A 24,971-nucleotide genomic window follows, 5' to 3' on the forward strand; every position below is an offset into this window, starting at 1 on the left:
AAATGGACATAAAGCCCATCACTCCACTCACTCGATATATGGCTTCAGAAAGCATTCCACTCTTCACGCGGCTGATGATTTAGTTTTCTAATTATGTTTCGCTCAGGATTATATTGATATGGGCTTACACTCTCTGAGCGGATCCCCCTTGGGGCTCAGGAGGAGGCCAAGGGATGTGGAGAGCAAAGTGAGCAAAGCTACCCTTGTATTAAAATTAGCCCCAGATAATGGGGAAAAGACTGTCTATAACCTGCCGGTGGGAATGAGAGATGCCCCTGTGAGTGGCTGTAGGTTTATTAAATTTGAAAATGGCATCTCTTGCCTTCATTTACCTGGCTCCCAAAGGCCTGCGTTTGAGTAGGTAAAAGTCACGAGGACAGGGAGCCTCCGCTGAGCTGGAGGGAGCGTTTTCCTGACTTGCACCTTCCAGAGCAGGGACGTTAGCACTGTGTCGATTGTGCTTCAGGCACCTTGTGAGCTGCTTCAGGCACTTTGTGAGCTGCTTTACAAATAATAACGACGATAGCTAATATTTGCTGAGCACTTGCTCATTACTAATTGTTTCACATGAGCTATATCATTTAAACCTCCCAAGGACCCCAAATTAAATACTATTACGATATTCTTTTCATGGAGACTTAGGCTAAACAACTTTCTCATTACTTAAAGCAGGCAGTCTGAGTCAACAGTGCATACTTTTACACATTTTGTTAAATTGCCCCAAGTGGTCCATTTCATAGGACACCTCCTCTTAGGGTGGCATAATTAGTTGCATTTTACAGGTGAGGACCCTAAGAACATGAGTGGCTTTCCCACAGCTACACACAAAGTCAAGGGCAGTCCCAGATCCAGGTCTGAAGTCCATATCCCTTGCACTGTCCACCTGGAGCTCTGGGCAGAGTCCCTCACCCAGCTAAGTCTCCATGTCCTCTCCTGCTGTTTGAGACAGCAGTGTCCATCCTGCCTACCTCCCAGGCCGGGTAGGGGCCTCAAATAATCCCACACGTTCTAAACAATGTACTTTAAAAATGATAAAGTGCTGGATAATTGTAGCTTATTGATTAGACATAATGCACTTTGGAGTCGGATAAATCTGGATTCAGGTTCTGAACCTGTCACGTGCCAGCTGGGAGACCTTGGGCAAGGTCTTGAGTCCCTCTGGTTTTATGTGCTTTTATCTGTAGAGTTGGTATTATAATAATAATAATAATACCTATTCCACAAGATTGGTGTAAGGATAAAAAGGAGACACTGTTAGAGCTTGACACCTAGAGACCTAAACTGTGTCATTCCTTCTTAATTTTGTATTGGTTCAAGAAGTTGAAAAATACAGAGGTATTAGAATAAAGGATTAAGGACTCGGGAAATACAAGTGCACCAGAAAAACAAATAGCTCAGAGAAAGAGATATAAAGGCCATGCCACAACCTCGCCTCCTGGTTGGATGACTCCTCTCTTCTTGTCTAGATGCATCCACAGCTGCAGTCACATGAATATATTGGCAGATTCTACCAGATGCTATGAAAATAACTCCCCTGGGACCTATTGAGTCATCTACTTGCATTGATTTAGAAAAGTATATATACTAGTATATAAAAACTAGCTATAGCATTTGTAACAAGCTGAGGAGTGAGTGGGGAAGCCCCAAATTTGGTTTCCCAGTGCTGGAAAAAAGAAGAGGCGATAGATCCTAGTCCTTCCTAACCAGCTGACAGCCTACTAGGACATGAAAGAAGAGATTGGGGAAACCTATTGATTTATGCAGCCTTTGTCAGAGGTGAAGTAATTAAGTCCAAAGACAGAGACCCTGACCTGTACAGTGTGTTCCAAAGGCTCCTTGCAAATCATTTCACTGGAATTAATACCACGCTCCAGCATTACAGAAATGAGGGGGTGGTTTGCTTCCCAGGCCAGCTCTCACGTGGCCCAAGGGGGTAGCGAGCGCTGGCCCTGGAGTAGTAAATGCATGGTTAGGACGAATGGCAGAGTTCCAGCCTTTGTTTCCGTGGGGACATGCATTTCACATCACACAGGGACATGAAGGCCCAGGAAGAGCTGAATGACCCACTGCAGTGATGTCGGCCAGTCAGAGCCATGCGTTAGGGAGGCAGAGAAATCAGAGGGTCAGAAAGCCTGAGATAATATGTAAGATAGTCCTAAAGAGATGTGGGCACTTTTATTATTGCTGTTGCATGCTGAGGACGACAGAGATTATCATTGATAAGGATGATGACATTGACTTTCCACCGCAACCGTGGAAACCATCTGCCACCCTGTGTGTCTTGGAAGAGGAGAGGGGAACAGTCATGTGGGAAACCCTTCTCCTTGGAAGAATTTCCTCTATAGAAACCCTTTAATAGCACTGCGGTTGGAAACTAGCACATTCCTTTCTGTTGTTAATCCTGACCTGAGGATATTTTATTCAATGATTTTTTAGAGAGAGAGTGGAAGGGAGGGGGAGAAAGAGAGAGAGAGAGAGAGAAACATTGATGTGAGAGAGACACATCGATTTGTTGCCTCTGGCATGGGCCCTGACCAGGGCAGGGTTGAACCTGCAACCCAGGATTCCTTGACTGGGAATCAAACCCACAACCCTTTGGTGCATGGGCCGATGCTCTAACCACTTAGCAACATCAGCTAGGGCTAGAGCATTCTTAAAAGCGGACTGTAACTATAATGGCCCCCTTCACTGAGTACTGGCTGTGTGCTGGACATTTTGATATATAGTTACTGTTTTAAGTACTCATAATAACTCTGAAAAGCAAATATTGCCACTACCATTTTACTAAGGAGGAAATTTCGACAGCATCAGGTTGACTAAGTAGCCCGAGGCCACCTAAGCCATAAGCGATGGAGCTGGTATCAGGGCCCAGGTCACTCTGACCTCAGCGCTACTCTTTTCCTGCTCCAGCATAACCTCCGCTTCCTTAGCCTGTCTCTGCTACATTTTCTTTCTCTTTGGGTCAGTTGGAAGAGCCATTTGCCTGTGCTGAATTTAGAGACTGCTGAGTTTTGCTAAGACCTGGTTCTGTCTTTTTGACCAGTTACCAAGTGCCACTGTGTGGTCCCCACACACTCTCTTCTGTCGCAGACCTCGAGGAAGGGACTGCAACATGAGTGTGTCTTATGATAGGCCCCGGTGAAATTAGCGGCCTCAGATAAAGTTTCAGGATAATTCTTTAGGCCATTGTTCTAGACCCACTTCCTTTACCAGCTGTCAATGTGGTTCAGATCAAGTTCTTCTTAATGGGAGGATCCGTTTCTACCCCTGCTTTGCCTCCCCCAATTACACACACGCATATTTTTACACCACTTTCAGATGACTCTTTATCAATTAGCCCTTTCCGGCCCCCTTAGGACAGAGGAGAAAGGCAACCACACATGGAAAGTTAAAGAGATGTGGTTTATAATGTAAGAACTACGAGCTTCTGCCTCTGTCTTTGCAACACGTGCCCCCCGGTTTTGAAGCTTCATAGAAAAAAAAATTAATCAATAAATTAATCAATAAAATAGATGCCTCATCTCCTCCTACCAGAATCCTGCAGTTGCTAAAATTATCTTCCTCTCTGGGAAGGAAAGTAGACATGTCTCTCTCTCTGTGAGCATTTGCACAGCCGATTCTAGCTTATGCACCGGCTGTTCCAGCAGTGTCCCCCATTTAGCCCACTTTTCTATAGAGAAAACATATTCTGTTCAGAGTCCGGTCCTGGTCTGCCTGAAGGCACACGATGTCAACATTTCCCAGTATGATTGCCATTTTAGCCTCGGTTTAATGCAGCTCTGTTTCCTGTGTTCTTACCCACCATGCCTTGTATTAAAATATTTTTGTTTGTTTCGGTTTGGTTTGGTTTTAATGCGGTGCATTTGTTACAAGTGATGAGCCAATAATAATGCATTCCTATTAACTAAAGTTCAGAGTTCACATTAGGGTTCACTCTGTGTTGTACCCGGTATGGATTTGGACGAATGTTTAATGACATGGATCTACTATTCAGCAGTGTGCAAAACAATCTCACTGCTCTCAAAATCTCCTGTGCGCCAACTCTTCATCCCTCCCTCCCTCGTCCCCAGGCCCTAGCAACCACTGATCTTGACATTCTCTCTACAGTTTTGCCTGACTTTCAAAATTCAGCAAAATTAGCTCTCAGCTCACTAGGAGTGGTCTACCAATTTTCACTAATGTTGCAAGCTTTATGAACAAGGCAGGGCGGAGGGAACTGATCTCGCTGCTGCTACCAATTTCTGGGTTGTTGCAGGAATGTTTGGAAAAGTGGAGTGGTTTGGTACGGAGAGCTGAATTAATCATTCCCTCAGCTCAAGGCCTCTCGTTCTTGTTTGTGTGATTTTTCAAATGCACCCATGTGTAATTCTTATTTATGTCACTTTTATCATGCTTTAAATAAAGAAGCATAGGCTCTTCTCTAATCAACCCCAAGAGGAAAATGGCATTAATTTCATCACGTGTATGCATTCTGTTTATAAGTATTTATGTGCCAAGAGCCTTTATGTTCTGTGATTTGCATATGATGTTTTATTTAATCCTTAGGAGAGTCCTTTGACAATTTTTAAAAATCCCATGTTGCAAATGAAGTGCCATGAGCCCAGACTGGTGACGCACTTTCTCTGTCATGGAGGCACTGTACCTGAAGGACCGGTCTGAAGACTTGCCTGAGTCTTTGTCACCACTTACTGGATGAAAAGTTTTAAGAAGAATCCATTCATCAATGAGAGAGAGCATTCCATCTCCCTTGTTACTCAGTAGAATTTAGAATTATGCACACACAGGTTTTGAGAGCCAAAGGGCACGTCCACCTAATCCCAGTAGGACGTTATTGATAATTTGGGCAAGAAAATTCTTCCTTGGGCAATACTGTCTCAAGCATCATTTGGTATTCAGCATCCCCTGGAAGCTGCCCACCAGATGCTAATATGGTTTTTCATTTACTGTGACATCTCGAAATATCCCTCTCAGTTCCAGTCCCAGCTCTCTCCTGTTAGACGAGGCAGCTGAGGCACAGGGGGTTGGATAACTGAGTCACATAGGGTTGGTTTCAACTCTGCTGTGCTTGGGATTTACCTGAGGTGCTTCATAAAAATACTGGCGCCCTGACCCCATCTCACACCAAAAGCATCAGAATTTCTGGAGGTAAAGGCCTGCCACTGGCATTAAAAAACAAAAATAATAACAAAACAAAAACTCCCAGGTGGTTGAAATGACCGGCAGAGTGGTTAAGAGACTGGGCTTTGGAGTCATCCTTTGTAGGTTCAAGTCCCAGTTTTGTCATTTCCTAGCTGTGATTTTGCTTATTTGTGGTGGTTTATTGACAAAATACAACCCTTGGCTCTGCAGACTCAGCCTTAAGTGTTCATGGACGCTGGAAGGGAGAAGCGGGAATGAAATGGTCTCTAGGTGTGAGGGATGGAGCAGGGAAGGCCCTCAGAATGAATTCCCTGCGGCATTACCAGCCTTCCCCAGCGGGAGAGAGGATCAGTGAACTGCGCTGGGAGGAAGCGGAGTCGCCGACACCCATCTGGCCGGGGCTGCTGTGCGGTGGACACGCCTGGTGGCGCAGACGCGAGACCAGCTTCAGGCTCAGCTCTGCAGCTTCCTGGCTGTGCCATCGCAGGCAGGCTACCTAAGCTCTCAGAGTTGCCTTTTTGTGTTTGGTGGAAATAAACAGCCTGCAATGCAGTATTATTGTGGGGCTAAAGTCAGATCATGTGTGGAGTGCTTCTGGCACCGAGAAAGCACTCACCAAACGCTAGTTCCCTCCCCTCAAATGCCGGTCTGAAGCTGTTCCCCCCCCCTCTCCGCAGCCCCTCCCTCCCCCTCAGTCCCTTCCCAGCCACCCAGGGGCCTTGAAAACAGCGCCCCAAGAGCCCACCACCAGGCCTAACAGACACGCAGGTACTGAGGTGGCTTAGGAGGACTGTTTAAGCGTTAATGAGACTCTCCTGGATACCAAGAGGGAAAAGGCAGGGGTAAAAAAATTTACATAACTCATAAAAGCAATTTTGTTTAGGAAAAAAAGGTAGTGTCCTTTTTTTTCCCTTCTTATTTAACTCAGCTCTTCATCCCACTGCTGGTTTCCAGCTGGGCTCACTCTGTGCCATATCATGGCCTGTAGTCTGGAGAGAATAAAACAGGAGCATTTCAGACCTCAGCTCAGGGGCTGAACTCAAGCCCTGGAACAGGCTTCCACTTGGGACGCTGAGTTTGGGACTCGGAGTGTGACCATGCCCAGGCCTCCGGGGGTGGGTGTAAATTTAAATTGAAGAACAGCCCGAAACTGGGTCTGATGCAGCTCAAGGCAAGAGCAAAGGAACAGCGGGAAGCCTCAGTATTTCATCTCCAAGCCCCTTTCTCCTGTAATATCATCTTTGCTCCTCAAATAGTTCTAGCAAGACAGAGATTACCATCTCTGTGTTACAGACGGCGATCCTGACACTGTAAGAAGGTCAACGTGTTTGCCCTGGGTCGTGGATTACCAAGTGACTTCAGATTTACATTCAAACCTGAGACACCTAACTTGAATTCCTGTTTCTAATGCCCCCGCTCATGAGAGCTTTATAACACTGCATGGAAAACGTGCGGACTTCAGCACCACTCATAAATATTCTCCCTTTCTCTCCTGGAAACATGGGGAAATCATACTTCTCTGGCTCCTGAAGGCACGGCCATGTGGCTTGCTTTAGCAAATAAGACATGAACACGTGTCATATTTGGGCAAAAGCCATTCATGACCAGTGAGAGGCTCTAGGTGAGGAACTGAGAAACAAGAGCCTGCAGGTCAGATCCAGCCCACTGCTTGTTTTTGTAAATTAAATTTTATCGGAGCACAGCCACACTCATTTGTTTACATATGACCTATGGCTCTTTTCGTGCTATCTCGGCAGCGTTGAGTAGTGGCCCCAAAGAGCTCCTGGCCTGCAATGTCAAAAACATTTACTGTCTGACCCTTTAAGAAAAAGTTTACCAAGCCCTTTTCTAGACAATTCTTTTGTGCCAGGTCTACTGAGGAGTCTGAGTGCCCCAATGATACAGGTAGAAGGTGGTGGATGCTCCTTCCAACCAGCTTGCTTAGCTGCTCTGGAGAGAACCGTCGGCCTAGAGAATTGTTTAGGCCCGTTGTAGACTTCACATGAGTTAAAAATAAGTCTCTGTTGTGTTAAGCAATTGAAATTTTGAACTTATTTTTTTTAGTGTGACGTAATCTGACCTCTCCTGACTGATACACAAATTGAGTTAGTAAATGCTAAGCATAAAGGGCAAGTATCCTGATTAGAGTCCGTTAGGGTCAGGACGCATTGACAAAGCTGGACATTAGGTGATGGAAGCGGACATGGAAGGAGCGGATGGGTGTTCCTGCTTTGGGGACTGGCACATCCTGTGATTCTAAAATAAAAGGTTCTGGGCCAGAGATTATGGGCAAGTTTGCATTGTGGACAACTCTGCCCACCAGGTTTAAGGTCAAGGGGATTTCCAGGTATAACTCATGGGTTACAAATAGTCCTGTTTTCCTAAAATTGTTTTGTAAATTGACTTTCTCCATAAAGATTTTGAGTGCTGATATATTCAGGATAAAATAGACTCCCAGTTCTGAGATGTTATATAAGGTAATTCTGCAGGAATGTTCTGCTTCTCAGGATCAACTGTTTTTGTTGTTGTTTGTTTGTTTGTTTTTTAAATGTGTTTATTGATTTTAGAGAAAGAGGGAGAGGGAGAGAGAGAAACATCGATCGGCCGCCTCCTGGGGATTGGGCCTGTAACCTAGGCATGTGCCCTGACATTCCTGATTCTCAGGAATCGAACCGGCAACCTTTTGGTACATGGCAGGATGCCCAACCAACTAAGTCACACTGACCAGGGTAGGATCAACTGTTCAACCTCCTGCAATGTCTGATGCTGAGTGCTGAGCGGAGGTGGGCCCAGGTGTCACTGAGGCTAATGCAGGAAGACTGACCCACCGTCAGGTTGAGCTGGCACTAGCACGTGCTTCTCAGTGCAGCATAACCAGTAGGGGCTGCTTTAGTGGCTTTAGAATTCTTGCAAGTGAATAGAAGCCTTGCTCAGCAAAGAAAGGCGCATCCTCTTTGACACCTGAGTGCAGCAAATCTCCAACTCAGCGCAATTTCTGTCCAGATACTAGAAATGGCTTTCCATACAGGTTGGAGTACATTCAGCAGCTTCCCAGGGACCCAGCACACCAGGCTGGAGGAATGATTTTTATAATACTGTGTCCTGTCCTATTACATGTAACATGCACAGACCAATAGGGCCAAGGACAAGGAGAGGGCTTGGATGAGGGCTGACTGATGACAGACCTTAGATGTGTTCAGTGACAGTAGGAATGGGCACATGGTTCTTAGAGGCATGGTGTCTGACATAATTCATAGTGGCCCCCCTGGGACATTCAACATGCTAGATTCATTACTCCCAGCCATTGTCCGGCCTTGAAGGTTGGTCCCAGAAACTTCTGGTATAGGCACATGCAGAACAGTTAAGAGAAGAGAGAGGATCTGAGTACATTCGTTGCATAAGGCTTAGATGGGGGGCAGAAGGAATAAAATGAGCTCTGGATGGATTTCAAAGAAGCGTTGCTATTAACCAATAGAAATAGTGGTGACAGGGACCCTGAACAAATTCGGGAACCCCACAGACAATCCCCCTTCCCTACCTCCACTGGTTTTTAAAGAGAGCTACTGCTCCTAACTCCCTGCCCTCCTAAAAGAAGAAATTAGAAAATGGCTCTTTAAATAAATTTTTATAACGTACATATATATTTATGACGTATCTTAGTCTTAACCACTAAGAGTGGCAGTGAATCAAGTAGCCACCTTGTGTCCTAAAGAATTTTACAGAAAAACACCATGAGTAAACATTTCCGAAGGCAGGGAGGAGTGTGACTCGCATACCACCAGGGGATACAACTGGAGACCCAAACTCTTGTCAAGAGAACCACTGAGCTATCTTGCGAGTACGGTGGCCTCCTTAACAATTGATTAAACTTAGTTTGCTATTGACAGAGGGCTGCTTTTCTTCTTTTCCAATTAGGAAAATTATAATTTATAATTATAATAGCATATCACATATACCCTCTTTGGATCAACAGAATTCTCTTCCTACTTTCTTAGTATTTTATTAATCCACTCTCCTCTCCTGTGCCTGCTCTGAGATTCCAAAAATAGCTCATGCGTTTGAACTTGGAGGTTGCTGGTATCCAGCTATAAGTGCTGAAGCCAAGTCGGGAGCAGCCTCAGGACAGCGGACCGAGGAGACCAGAACTTCCCACAGCACCGGTCTGTCTCATCTCACGGTGCACAAGACAATTCCCGAACTGCTTCTATGTGGATGTGGGAGGGGCAGGATCCTGGGGGGGGGGGGGCAGTGTGCTTACTTCACTGCATGCCTAATTTCATTTAAAAAGGTAAAACCAAACACTCAGCAAGGGGGATGAGAGTCAGGAGGAAAGATCCTGTTTCTATGACAACTGCAGGAGCACACACACAGCATCACAGTGAGAGGTCTGAACAAGGGCAGAAGTGTTGACAGCTTCACTTAAGGCCTGTTATCAGGTTTTCCCTGACCCTCTGATGCCTTTATCAGTCACCCTCTATCTCCCTAGAGTCTTGGAATGAATGGGCACCATGTACCCACCTGCTAACAAATAGAGATGGCCTGCCAATATCACTTGGCTTTTACCACTTATAGAGGGAGATAAAAGATATGAATTTCTTCAAATTATTTACTAATCTAAGCATCTGAATTAGAGTCCCAGCCTGTCACTTCTATGACCCTGGGGTTTTTCTTTCCTTACTCTCACTTCCTAACACACACACACACACACACACACACACACACACACACACACACACACATGGAATCTTCACTAGGGTCTCTGTAATGCACACCTATGGATGGCTGCACCCAAATGCATCACCCAAATGCATACTTGATTTATGGCCCAAATGGCACTGCAGAGCAGTAGAGACAAAGATGGATTTCCCATTAAATGATGCAGTGTCAACTGGATATCCATAGCAGAAAAAGAAAAATGAAACTTTGTTCCTTGTTCATACCCCAAAAATAGATCCCAGATAAACTGTGGATCTAACTGTGCAAAGGAAAACAATAAAGTTCCTAGAAGAGAAAATAGAATATCTTCATGACTGAAGACAGATTTCTAAAGATAGACATCAAAGTTTGCTAAAATTATGAGCCTCTCGGATTGTTAGGGAAGATTTCACAGTTGAGATAATCGAGAAAAATGGTGGGTGAACCAAGCAAAACAATATCTACCACATTCTATTCATGTTTTCAATTTGAATTTCTAAAATGTATTTTGGATTTTTAGTTACATCTGAGCTATAAGCACAGTGACTGCAGCAGGTCTGTGGCGGGCTCCAGAATTTACATGTCTAGCGAGTTGCCATGTGACGCTGCTGGTGTGGCGACCACACTTTGAGAACCACGCCTTTCACTGAACCACGAAGATATCTTTGTATTTACTCCCCCCCAGATTGGTGTGGGGCTTTGTTAGTGGGGATGTTTTTTTTGGTTTGTCCCGTTTTCCTTTTCGTATCTATTTGTGGTTTCTGCAGGTATTGCTAAAGCCCGAAGATACTGGCCTTGGGTTTTCCTCCTTTTTCCCCTGCATCGCATCTGCAGCCTTGCAAGAGAACATCAGTGGCAGATGATACTCAAGGGTCCGAGACTGGCTTACTGATCAGAAACATAAATTAGTATTTTGAAACCTTATACACATTTCAATAATAAAAATCACTTTTGGCAATATTGAGCGCCACTTAAAATCCCTTTCCTTCTGAGTGGATCTGAACAATTCTCAAGTTTGGAAAATATGAAAGAATGAAAGAAAGACCAAGCGCGGAATGAAGAAAGAGCTAATAGGAATGTACTGAGAGCAAAGCTCCGTCCTGTCTCCCCAGGACGGGGCCTGGCAATTCAGCACCAAACCTAAACAGTGGCAGAGCGGATTCTGTTCTGGGCCAATGAGTTCTGGGAGTCCTAAGGGACTGCCATCCTGTGGGGACCCTGCCTTAACAGAGACAGAGAGACCCAGGGCCAGGCATCGAGTGGAGGGGTTCCCAATGCCCTACGGTGCTTAGGAACCACAGAACAGGAGCAGGATCCTCCACCCCCGAGACCTGGGACTGCCACTGGCCAAGTGTAGAGCAAACCCCAGGCAGCTGGCATGTGTTGAAGATGTTAGATGGGACATTCTTTGAGGGCCAGTGCCCAGCAGGTAAGGGAGGGAAATGCCCCGTGTCTGTAACCCCTGAACAAGGACATCAAGTAGCAACTGAGCTATTGACAGAGTATTCAGGTGGAGTTGTGCCCCTACTGTGGCCAGAGGTGTACCCTAGCCCCCCTGACCTCTCTGCCTCCCATCGTCTCCGGGAAGGGCTGACCAGGTTCCAGCGACGGGAGAGAAACACAGCAGACAGCTGTATTGGGGCTGAGATGCGGATGGGGATTGCTATGGAAACTAAAGGGCCAGGAATTGATTTCAACTGTTCCCTCTGACATTACAGGCCAGGAAGGGAATACAACATGTGAAATCACATGCCTCCCCCTAGCCAGCTCCTGGCCCTTGGTGGTCCTCACGCGGTGACTGAGTCCTTCCCCGTCTATTCACAGGGCTGCCACGCAAATGCAAGCGCGATGACACAGGTGAGGGCACTCCCAACCCACTATACAAATGTCAGGTGTGAGAGGCTGGAAATGCCCATGTTTATATTGCCTGCCAGCTTTAATCCTGCGGCTCAAATGAATATGAGAACAGAAAAATTGGAGCACTGGGGGCTTTTCAATTGAATCCCACATTAGCACCTCCAGTGAGGCCTCCTACGGTCCCGTATTCAACTTCCTCTTGAGTCAGATCCATCTCAAATCATTTCCTCTTCTCAAACGAGAGAACAAGTTAATAATAGTGTTTCGGATTTAGGCGTAGAAACCTGCTCGTATTTGGGGTTTGGAGAGGGGTGGAGGTAACACAACCTCCTGGGCTTTTGTTTCAACCCTGTGTGTGGCTGTTGCCTGAGGGTGAGATGCTGAGGCTGCCGTCAAGGCTAGCTGGCAGAGGAAGGCATTTGTGGGGTGCTACTGTGTTTTAAACAACTCCAGCGTCACCCCCCGAGTTGGTGCTGCGCGAGGAGAGAGTCATGGACGTGGCAACACTGCGCCTGCTGTTTGACCCCGGCTGCTGGTCTTGAACCTGGCAGACCTCCCACCCCAGCCCATCTACCGTGTCACTGGAACTCAACAAAAGCAACTTTTTGCTATTCTCTGAAAATGTTCTGGATCTCACCATTTCATTTCTGCCTCTGCCGCTCACCTTTCTTCCTGCTTTTGTCTGGCTCTTGGCTTTTTGCCTGTTACCCATCTTATTTCTGCGCACGCTCTTTAACTTGATCGCAGATGTGCTGCACTGGTACGTCTCGTCCTTGCTACCCTCCTCCTGGCCATGTGCTCCTTCTAGCGCTGCCACCTGGGACTCAGCCAGGGCATTAGCCTGCTTTGCTCTCGCTGCAAGAGGCCTGTCTCTGTCTCCCACAGTGGGTCTCCTATCCTGAAGGACCGTACAATGTAAGGTCAAAATGACTGGATCTAGACCGTAAGATGAATCCTGCCAACATATGTGTGAAGCAAGAATTGTGGTAGAGAGCATTCCATTTACTATTTATCCACTATTTAAACCCCAGTCTTGTTCAGCCCCACCGTTACTCTTCAGCAACTGATAGACCATGGAGAGTTATTTCCAGTCAGGTCCTCAAAGGAGCCGGAGCAGTTCCAGGAAGTGTCAATGTTCAGGATTTCAAAAACTCTAACAGGAATTTAATATTTATCCAAGATGAGTCTGCCCAGGCAAATCGGAACTCAAGTTTATTTGCTTTTGATAGGGGAAGTGTTAGCTATGGCTAATGAGCAGTTATAGGGTTAATAGATAAAATGGAAAAGTGAATGACTCTTAGTAAATACCATTTGAGAGCCAAATGTCAAAAATAGGAGACCCTGGAAGTTACGGCAGGAAGCCCTTTGGAATGAAAAGGAAGCAGTGTGCTGACTAAATATCAGTAGCAATATAGACAGTTGGGTCTCTCGGGTGCAGCCGCCTGGAGTACTTTGGCCTTTACGTGACTGATGGCTACAACCACCTCTGGGGAGCTTCTGGTCCAGCGGTCATAACGGGAAATGTGAGCATTCTGTAAATTCTACCAATAGCATTTTAGGTAACCATATAAGAAATCCACTAAAATGCCCTTTCCATTCCAAGAAGCTTCCAAAAAACTTCTCTCAAGCAGCAGGGTTGATTGATTTTTAAATAATCAATGAGCTTATGTCTTCTGTTTATATGTCACCATGTCCCAAGTTTTGAGAAAGAGCAGATAGGTAGATTCCTTACTGTGAATGGGGTTCACTAATTTACAAGATCTGTTCACATAAATGGTTTTATTTGAAATCACTGCTGTGTTTTAGGTAAATTTTGTCAGGTCCATTTTGGAGATGAGAGTATTGAATTTGCAAGTAACAAGGTGACTGATTACATTTAGAAGGCACATAACCATACCCTATTAAGCGTAATACTTTTTTTTTTAATATGTCTTTATTAATTTCAGAGAGAGGAAGGGAAAGAGAGAGAGAGAGAGAGAGACAGAAACATCAATGATGAGACTCATTGAACAACTACCTCCTGCACGCCCCCTGCTGGGGATCGAGCCCGCAACCTGGACATGTGCCCTGACCGGGAATCGAACCACGATCTCCTGGACCATAGGTCAATGCTCAACCACCGAGCCACGCCTGGCCAGGCTAGTGCAAGACACTTTTAGCTTAAAGGCACCTTGGAATTTTGCTCCTGAAAGTAAATACAACTCAAGCTGATTAAAAAACAAAACAAAACACTTAAAGACCTAAGGCTTTTTAAAAGATAGAAGGCAAGTTTTTTATTCCAGGATTTTCTTTTCTTTTTTTTTTCTTTCTTTTTTTTTAATTTGTCTGTATTTGCCACAGCCTTTTAAAGCAGAATGTTTCTAAACTATGCCTCGGGAACATTAGTGCCCCATGATATGTTAATTGCTATTCTGGGAAAAAAGAAAAAACTTTGAAGTGCAATGAGCTTTGAAAATACTACTTACCGTATCTTTTTATCAAAGGTTAATGCATTAAAAGCTCTGAGCACTTCTGCAGTTAAAAAAATCCATTCAACTTTGTTTAGCAACACTTTCCAAAAATTATCTGACCATGGAAAGACTTTTTGTCATGGAATTCCGGTTACCAAAATGTGGCATTTATGTGTTCTAGCATAAGGGTTGAGCATAGTGGTTCAGCCAAGTAAAAAATGGAAATATGCCTTGGATTTATAAAAAATAACAAGGCTAGGTGGAGAAAGTGGTAGCCATGATATTTTCTTATGGCAGCTCTAGCAAACTAATATAATTACTATCTCTAAATCGACATTTCTAGATTACAGTCGTTAGATGGGAAATGACCTCTTTGAAGAAGATACATTGGCGAATTTTCTGCCAGTACGGTTGGGCTGCAGGTCCTCAAGATCCCCTCCCCTGGGTTTGATGATTCACTAGGAGGACTGACAGGACTCAGCATAGGACCATATTTACAGCTAAGATCTAGTACAGGAAAGAGAAAGATGCATGAAGCGAAGTCCAGAGGAAACCAGGCATAAGCTTCCAAGAGTGTCCTCCCAGTGGGGTTACAAAGGATGCGCTTAGTTCTCCCAACAGTGAGTTATGATAACACCCGCGAAACGCTGTCTACCAGGCAAGCTCATTAGAGACTCTGTGCCCAGGGTTTTTATTGGAGGCTGATCGTGTAGGCTTGCTCCGCCTAGTGTGGACCAAAATTCCAGACTCACAGAGGGGGAGCAGGTGTCCAGCATAAATCATGTTACTAGTACAGATAGTTTTAGGCACAGAGACCCACGGTTATCAGTCCTAGAGACAGTGGGTAGCCACCAGACACCAGCCCTTGGCTCATCCTGTAAAAAGGACTGTCAGGATGGCGGTCTCAGGCTTGCCCTACATCTCTGCACAATGGTAGGTGATTAAAACAGCTCAAATGCCGAGTAAAAAATATATATTTTTAAAAACTGTTTTTACAATACACCACGGGTCTGAAGCTATGAGAAGAAATGTGCAGAGACCAAAAATCAGGTGAGTTGGTACCTGGAAGGTAAGGAAGAAACAAGAGCAGCCTTTGTGCTGAACGGTTCTGCTGGACCCAGAAGAATGAGAGCTTTCAATCTGACAACTACACAGAGTGCAGGGAACAGGAGATAAAATCCAGGGCCCACTCCAGAAGGATGGCTCAGTAGAATATTGCTATGGGGGTGTGGGGGAGGGGGCCTACATATGGTGACGGAAGAAGATTTGACTTTGGGTGGAGGGCACACAGTGCAATATACAGATCTTGTATCATAGAAATCCATACCTGAAACCTGTATGATCCTATTAACCAATATCACCCCAATAAATAAATAAAAGAATATTGCTCTGAATAGTTAGCACTGGAAAAGACCACACCTTCCTTGTTAAGACAATTGAGGGGGAAAAAACCATCCAGCATCGCGAGCTCACACACACACACACACACACACACACACACACACACACACTGAACATAAGGGAACTGCCAAAAAACCTGCCGGCCTCTACCCTAGCATTCAATGGAAAGGGAAACGTCCCTCTTCAAATTTGAAACCACAAGCCAGGACTCAGACATGTTATACCCCAAATTCAAGCTATCTACGTGATACATAAACCCTCAAGTATATAATTGCATTTAGAGTTGGTACAGGTTGGTAGTGCTGCCAGGGTAGTAACTAAAAAATATATGAATTCTCTCCAGAGAAACATGATTTCAATCTAGTCTTTAAAGTTAAATATCCCCAGATTAGTTCCAAGGAAAATGAACAACTCACAGTCAAATATCACAAAAGGCACATAAAAGCAAAGCATTATGTGAATGTCAGCAGACACAATAGTAGTTGAATCAGGCTCACAAATATTTTAAACATTGAAATTGTCAGATACAAAATATGTTTTATTATTTAAAGGAATAAAGAAGTTTGAAATGAGAACAAGAAATAAAAGACTTAAAATATGGCTTAGCATAATAGGGAGTCAAATAGAACTTTGGGAACTGAAAACCATGGCAAATGAAATGAAGGCCACAACAGAAAAGTACATACAGTCAAGAGGAAAATTAGCAAATAAAAAGATAGATATGAAGAAATTATCCAAAACACAAATCTGAGAAACAAATGCTTGGAAAATGTGAATCTAACATTAACAGAAATGGCAGATAAATAAAGAAATTAAGCAAATATTTAAATGAGAAATTCAGAATGAAAAGTCATTCCAGCGTCCTACAGACTCAGACGAGATTTTGTGAGTACATCCTGAACAGGTTCCTTCCTCTCTCAGATTCATCTCACATTAGGGAGCTCATGAGACTGACATATATATATTTAAGATGGCACTTAATTAATTTACAGGGTGAGACTGCTGTCCTAAGGATGAGAAATACTTAAAGTACACCTGTTTAGTACTTTTTCTTTCTGTAGAGGACTGCTTTGGAAGCCAGTGTCTTAATTTTTAATGGGAGATCTCTGATAGAAGGGCTAGAAATACTTGAAACTGTTGGGAGGGTCTGTTCTTTCCCTGAAGGCAGACTGGCATGAAAAACCAAATTCTACTTGGAAGTTTACTTGATGCGTGTGAAATCAAAACAGAGAGCTAGAAAAATTGAATTTTTAATGGTATCAGATGAAAATTCTGTTTTGAATGTTTTTTCATTGAGATTTGCATATTCAAAGACCATTTGTCCATTTCCACTTTAGAGATAGCCTGTTAGAGGGACTGAAACTCCCCGAAGGCTTCCTGTTGAGGACACGTCCTTCATTAACCGTTCTTAGATGTGACTTTCCTTTTCTCTAAGCTTCTATAACTCGCCCCTGTCCAGTGATCAACACTGTCATTTGTAGGATGATCACACGTCATAGTCAGATCTGTTACACATCTTAGAGTTTCACTCTCAGGAAACCATAGTTTGCCCTAAACACATTGGGACTATTTCTCCAGGAAATGTTACGTACAGCATTATTTATTATTACGCACTCTAGAAACGGCTTCATGTATGACAGCAAGACCGGGAACATTCTGGCTTCCTTCCTCAATACACAGGTAATAAGCGTTAACATGGTAGAAACTATATTGCCAAGCATAGAGTGCTTATGTTAAATGGTCAGTGAAAAAAAAGGCACAACGCATTTCTCTAATGAAAACAATTACGCTTTAGAGTTGGAATTGCAGATGGACAAAGAATGAAAAGAAAGATTTTCATCTTTTCCTATGAGTTCTATTAATATGGTTATCGTGCTAATTTGAAGCATATGCATCCAAACCATTTTCTAAAATCTCTGCTTCCTTCTAATGCCTCTTTATTTGGTATGACACAGTGGTTCTCTAAATTTCAAAGGTATGAAATATAATGCAGCTTGATTCAAACTGTCCCAAGTATTTAGAAACTGGGTTTTCACAGCTATGAATCCAGAACAGTTTCAGACTTGTATCTTGCAGCTGAAAGAACGGACATTCTACTAAAGCCCAAAGGCGCAGATTTATTTAGCCCCAGAGGCAACTGATTAGAATCGAAAATTGCCAGAAGTGGGAGAATCAGATAAAAAGGACTTTGAAATGTGGCCATCAGGTGGTTAAAGTTCATTATTGCATCTGAAGATGTTCTAAGGCGTTGGATCTGGAATCAATGGAAAATCCAAGCCCCCAAAGCCACAAATAAAAATTCTGACTCAAAATAACTCCTCCAAAATCTGGGAGACTGCGATCTAACGACAAAGAATCTAAGCTAACAAAATAATTGATTTGCTAAAAAACACCACCACCACCTGTTAAATACACAATCTGCATTTTCCAGTATAGATTGGCCTTCACTGATAATTAATGAGAAAATGAGGAAACTTTGATTATTAGGAATCAACTTGACTGATCCTAAAATACCGCTTCCTCACCTCCAAATCCAATCAATCACAGTTCTGTGGGTCCAGCTTGTTAAGCCTGCCTGGAATCTGTTTCTTTTTAGGCCCAGGGCCATCCTTGTCTTTTACCAGGATTACTTCATCAGCCTCTGGCTATAGTCCCTGCCTCGGGTTTTACACCAGATCCTTCCCACCTAGCTCTCAGAGTCAGTTCTCTAAAGGTGGTTCCCTGTACCCTTAGGATAAGGGAATCTGTAAACAGCCTGACCTGGGCTTTCTGTGAGCTGACCCCTCCTATTTTCTCTCTGTGGCTGAGCCCTGCTCCCTCTTGCCTGTGGGTCTTTGCACCTGTCCTTTGCTAGCCAGCTGCCCTCAGGTACCTTATCTGTCCTATCTGTCCTATACCTCAGCATCAATTATGTAGCGTGTTAGTAATCCCTTCACCTGCCTGTATCTCCCTCCAGGGTAACCTCGGCCCCGGGTAACCGGGATCGGAAGCGCAGGGAGAAAGCAATCAGCAGAGGACCCTGTGAACGAGGCCTGTCCGCTCTGCCCTGAGAACCGTGGAGTGGGGAGAGCAGGAGTGGGGACAGCTCTCCTGACAGCCTCCGCCCTGCAGCTTTGTCAAGCCCCGGGGATGTTGGGGACAGTGCAGAGCAGAAGGCAGCTCCTTCCAAAGCCGCTCGGCCCTGTCCGATCATCTGTCCCTTTGTCACGCTTCGGAGGCCCGGCCAAGGAAGGGCCGTCAGGAGCTAAGAAGACCTATAAATAATCTGGTGACAGGAGGCTCGCACCGTCTGTCCCTTTCCTTTCCCCAGTCACCCCGGAGACAGCTGGACGAGGCCAGACCTTCCAAGAAGATCCTTCACTCCTCCACCTGGTTCCCCCACTTGAGGGAACACAGCCCAGCACTGGGGACAGGCAGGTCCTTGGCGCCACTGCTCTTTTTGGCTCCACCTGGGAGCCCTTCTCGCCTTTGCTCATCAGACGAGGCCGCTGCAGCCTCCGCCTCCTCTCCCTTGTTGATTGTTTATTGCCAAACGGTTAATAACTGAGACGCAGAATTGGAACTCAAGCAGCCCCATGTCAGAGCCCTCCACTCAGAAAAACGTGCTAAACCGCCCCAGGCCCATCACAGGCCTGGTGGCTTAACTCTTGACTAAATTAAGTACAAGTTCAAATGTCACCCCAATTTAAAATTTATTTTCTGGAGGGCTGGAGGGGGAGTCGAAGCTGTTTCTCAGAAGTTGTCCTGCCAAAGAGAAAATGTCCTCTGTAAAATTCCCATTGGAATGCTGTTAGGTTCATGGATACGGGGGAGAAGCCAGAGCAGAAAACCAGCCAACATTCCGGAGGAGGCAGGGGAGGGGGGCCCAAGTCGCCTCAGTGCACTAAGGGACAGCTGCTCGGGGACCTGCCATTCTTAGATGCAAAAGGAGGGGCACTGAAGCCTCATTCCTGACTCCTGGGAGTTTTATGAACAGAGCCCAGGGAAGATGGGGTCCTGGCCTTACCTCTCCTGTCCACGCTGCCCTCAAAGGACACGGTGACGCTTCTGCTTTATCTTTCTCTACATAAATGAGAGAGTTAGAGGGGACAGAAATGATTCTTATTTTAAAAGTTCACGTAAACAAAAATATCTCTAGAGCAAAAGCCACCTCCTCTCCCGGGCCCTGAACTCATCACTCCTGTCCAGCTTTTATAGGCTGGTTTTAACTCGTGGAAGACCAAGCGAAAGCCGACAGAGGACTTGCCGCAGCTCAGCCTGAGGGTCCTCAGAGCTGCAGGTGAAGGAAGCAAACTCCCCCATCTGCAGCCCTTGGAAAATCGGCTTGACCAGCCTTCACTTTCTGGGGAAGCTGGAGTGTGAAAAGAAGAAAGCCTGGAAACCTGCTAAAATCGCTCACAAAAGACCCCTGGGAGTCCTTCCCGCCGGGGAGAGGGAGGGGAAGGGGAGGAGTGTTCCCCACGGCACAGTAAACGGGGCCACCTATTTGTGAATTCAGGTGAGATTTTCCGTGGGAGGGATGCTAAGTGATAAGAACGCCTGTCCCGGTGCCTCCGGCTCAGACCCTGCCTCACAACAGGCTGCTGCGTCTCCAGCTGAGTTGTCTGCGGAGGCGTTTGGAGTTCAGCAAGGGGTGCAATGGCTTGGAGTAGGCCAGCCTTGGTCAGAGGCTGTGACTTTGGCTGATTATTTGGGACAGTGGAGGGACATGAAAGCCAACAGCCTGAAGTATAAGATGACTTTCCTATCTTCAACTTGGCCCACACGTATAGAAACAGCTCTGCCCACGTCTCCCCTTAAGCTAGGTCCTACACCATGCTTCTTCCCCGGCTCCTTATGACCCAGCCACAGGACCTGTCAGCACCTCGGACCCTGCTTGCGTTCCATGACGCCCTGCACACACCCTTTCCTCGCCTGGGGAACAGACATGCCACTCTCAACTCCCCAAACTCTGCCTGCTGAGCTCATCGCCTCCCTGTGGAAGCATTTCCTGTCCATGGGCCTGCTTCTTATAGACTGTCCTATAAAGCACCGTAGACGTTCATCGGCAGTATGTTCCAGAGCTGTGATTTCAGATTTAGTTGTGAGTCTACGACTGCACGCTCCACGAAGGCAGGGGTGTGCTGCTGCTTTGCTGCTCCCGAATCCGCAGCTCTGGCACTTAGCAAACCCCCAGGAACTAACAGCTGAATCACCAAGTGGCCTTCACTGAGCCTTGAGTTCCTCCTCCGTAAAACCGTAACAGTAATAGCGGGCACACAAGGCCCTACCAAGATTAAATGTGGTAAAATACATTGGAGTCTACAGAGCACCTAACACTGTCACCTTCCACTCATCACCTGACACTGTCACCTTCCTCTCATTGCTAATTCCAAGCTGGTTTCCAGCCTCATTCCTCCAGTGAACCTGCTCTTTGTAAAATCACCAGTGCTCTGCTGATAGATAAACCCAAAAGTTATCTTTTCCCTTGTGGCAGAGACCGTAATGCTCACCAAATCCAATATTCCATTGTGTCCCCGGCCTTTTCTTCGTTTCCTTGTAGGTAGACAGGGTCAGATGGCTACATGGCCACTCCTGCTCACCTAGAGTTCTTAGCCACACCACGCATTCTGCAGCTGCTTACGCCTCTGGCTTCCAGAGGCGGACTCTTCTGATTCTCCTGCTCAGACACTGTCTCAATAACCTTGATGGTCTCCTCTGTATCCACCCGTGTTTCTTCAAGAGAGAGTTCCCCAGGGTTCTTTCTGTGGGTTCTTTTCTCTTACTCTCCATGCTCTTCATGAATTATTTTATCTAGGCCCAGGGCTGCGACTATAAATCTCTATTGCTAGGCAGTCCCTCTCTCCTGGATACCAGGCTCCTATGCTTAACTGTCCCCTGGGCATCTTTCCCAGGTGTTCTCACAAGCATCTCAAACTTAGCATGCCCAGGAGTGAGTATTTTGTTTTTTTCTTCACATAGTTTTCATTAAACATCAGAATGTGCTTTATAACATGCTTCCCTTTTCTTTCTTTCTTTCTTTCTTTCTTTCTTTCTTTCTTTCTTTCTTTCTTTCTTTCTTTCTTTCTTTCTTTTTTTTTTTTTTTTTTGGCTGCAACTGCCAGAGATCCATCTGAAACTAGTAAAAACAAAAAGACATGTACTGGTTCATATAATAACTAAGATATCTAGGGGATGGAGCTGGCTCCAAGAACTCCAGGAACCCAAATGTTGTCCCTGTATCTGGATCTTTCTATGCCTAGCGCTCTTCTCTGTCCCTCCCTCCCTCCCTCTCTGATTTCTTCCTTCTTTGTGTTAGGGAAAGTGGGGGAAATGGGAACAGAAGGGCATGGCATGGCCACCAACTCTTCTAGCTTAAAAATCCCAGTGAAAGAAGGAAGCTACTTTCTCCCGGTATCTGCATATAAAATCTCAGGGAGGAGCAGAGTGTTCCTTGGCAAATCACTGTATGTAAGGGTTTGGTGAAATAAGATGGTCAGAAAACACATCATAAACTCTCCACTAGAGCCAGAAAGCCTGGGTACTATAATTGGCAGGGGCGACACAGGACCACAAGGAGTGGAGAAGTCTCTTCATTCATCATCCACTCACTCATTTAACAAATATTTATGGAGCCTATCCTAAATTCAATCCCCAGGCTAGGAGCCCGAGAAGTAGTGGTAAACAAGACTGACAGAGCCCCTGCCAGTCTCGAGCTTGCATTTTAGTGGAAGAGACAGGCATTAAACAAATGGATATGGAAATATAAGTAAATGTCACTGCGATAAGTGCTTTAAAAGAGAATTGGGAGACTAAAAAGAGGACAGGAAGTGCTATCCAGCTACCACCTAAGGATAAGAAGGAAGGTTCCCAGTGCAGAGAAGGAGGGAAGAGTAGTCAAAGCAGAGGGAACAGAACTTGCAGATGCTCTGAGGCTGGTCGGAGAACGTGTTTGGAAGTGAAAAAAAAAAAAGACCCATCCTGGGCCCTCCACCACGAGGCTGTCTGAGCAGCCAAAGCTGGAGGGAAAAGCAGAGACCACATTGACAGGGCCCGGTAGGTATCATTAAGGAGTCTTGAGTGTTTCCTCTGAAGGTGGCAAACCATCGAGACATGTGAATCTCTCACACTGAAGAACAAGTTTGAGAGGTTTTTGTGCACCTGAGCTGGGAAAGTGTCTTCAGGGACTTGGGAAGGCTCCTAACTCCTTGCTGTCCCTCTGCACATTCAGATGGAGACATTCAGCAGGGTAAGCGTTCGTTTTGATTGGCCTCAACTCTCCTCAGGAGACGGGGGTTTTGCAACACCAGTGGGGTCAACAGAAGGGAGACTGAGAGCTGCTGTGTTAGAGAAGCACAGGCCCAGGGGTTACACAGACTTAGGGATAAATCCTGCTCCATCATTTATTGGATATGACCTTAAGCAAGGACTCAGTTTCCTTGCTTAACAAAGTAGTCCATTCCCTTCTCAGCATAAGAGGGGTGATAAACCTATTGGTTAGGAAGCTCCGACCTGTAGATTGCAAGCCCCCCTGATTTACCTGACTTCTGAGGTAGGGCAAGTGTGTGGGGGGGGGGTTCTTTTTCTGTTTTGTCTCTGTCCCCTTTAGTGCTTGTCCAACTCCCCTCAATGTCGTAAGAGGGCTGAAGCCGTTCTAGGCATGACACACAGACACGACAATGATCGGTAGAGGAGGAGCCCATGGCCTTCCCATGCGTGTCTAAGCCAACGAAGAACATCTTCACAGAAGTCACTGTGCAGCCAATTCTTCGTGCCTCATGGGCTAGGGCTGTGCCATATGCCCGTGCCCAGCCAGTCACTGGCATGAGCGGTTGCATCACTGTAATGGCCTTAGTTCCATCAGGACTCAGCCCTCGGCCTGGAGCCGCTTCACTGCAGTACAAGACCAACTGAAGTCATTAAAAACGAGGGAGGTGGTGATGAATTGTTGTTGAGTAGGCAACACAGCCACATATAATACCTTCGTGTTTCTGTTTCAGGGTTGTGGTCCATATTTGTGATAGTGTCTGTAATTGATGGTAGCTATTGCTATACTTCTAGCAAGTTCTTTGCAAGCTCTTTAAATCTGTCTGTACAATTTCAACTCCATTTTGTTAACCATTAAAAGAAATCCTCAAGGATCTCTATTGACTAGTCCAATAGGAGGCACCATTTGTAACTAAACACGATGAAATAAAACAAGATTTTTTTCAAATGTGTGGAATTAAGACTTTACCCCTATCCAGGCCATCATATTCTGCTTTCTCAAGTTCAATAACAGTAAGTTACATTTTATTCTCTTTTTTTGCTTTTTAGGTAGTAAGTATGCCTGTTAAGCATTATGAGCACTAGAGTCAGAAAATTGCTGTTCGAATCTTGCCTCCATCATTTACTGTCAATGTTAGTTAAACTTTCTAAGTCTCAGATTTTTAAATATTTAACACAAAAATAATATTATCCTCTTATGAGGATTGAGAAAGATAAATAGCTCATATACAAATTTGTGGATCACATTGTGTATTTTGTAAATATTAGCTCCATTCATTGTTATCCAGCTCATATAGTGATCAAAAAGATGAACTGAGATAATACATTTTTAGGAATCGCACATAGTAAATAGTTAATAAATAGCATCTATTATGTTTTCCATAAGCCAGAACAGTAGCTGCCTTCATTAATGCCATGGAGTTTTTTCTACATTTTGATTGGTGGAACCATGCCACTCCAATCATGCTACAGGTATTAATTTTTTAGACAAAACACATGGTTAGTGTTTCAAATTACTGACTACTCCCTTTAGGGCCTGTCATGTTACACTAAATGGTCTGGTGTGGTCATTCACCAAACTAATAATTAAATGCTGGAATTTTGCTAAAACAAGTTACAAGCAAAAGATATTGGTCTTCAGCCTATACCCAGAAAGGGGTGTTTTGGAAACTATACACTTTTGAAAAGTTGACTTGTCCTTAATCCCCCCTAACTGCCTTTATTTCTTGAATTCCTCAATCCAGCGGGCTCTCGTGTTCACTGTAATAAGAGTCGTTTCTTTGCATTTAATTTGCAGCAGCAACAACAACAACAAGATACCTTTCTTAAGGGGTTTCAATGGATTCTGACATAATATCATTCTGACATGAACTTCTTTAAGTTGCTGAGTAGAGAGAGCCTTCGTGGTAAAGAATAACACAGGGGGTGAGCCAAGAGAGAAGTAGGAGTTTAAAAATGGGCCTTTAGAATGGAATTAAAGTAAGACAGGGTGGGTGGGATGTTTGCTGGAAGAACTAACTAAGGTCAATAATGGCTCTCCAGTTTTCAGTTGGGAGAGAGGTTGATGCAGCCAGAATTTGAATGGAACTAAAGTTTCAATCTTCTCTTCTTTTATTTTTTCACCTTCACACTTCTCACCCAGTCATACTGCCCAGTGATGTCCTGGGAAGCAGCCACAGATCA

The sequence above is a fragment of the Miniopterus schreibersii genome (assembly GCF_964146895.1).
Source record: "Miniopterus schreibersii genome assembly, chromosome: 16".
Lineage (NCBI taxonomy): Eukaryota > Metazoa > Chordata > Mammalia > Chiroptera > Miniopteridae > Miniopterus > Miniopterus schreibersii.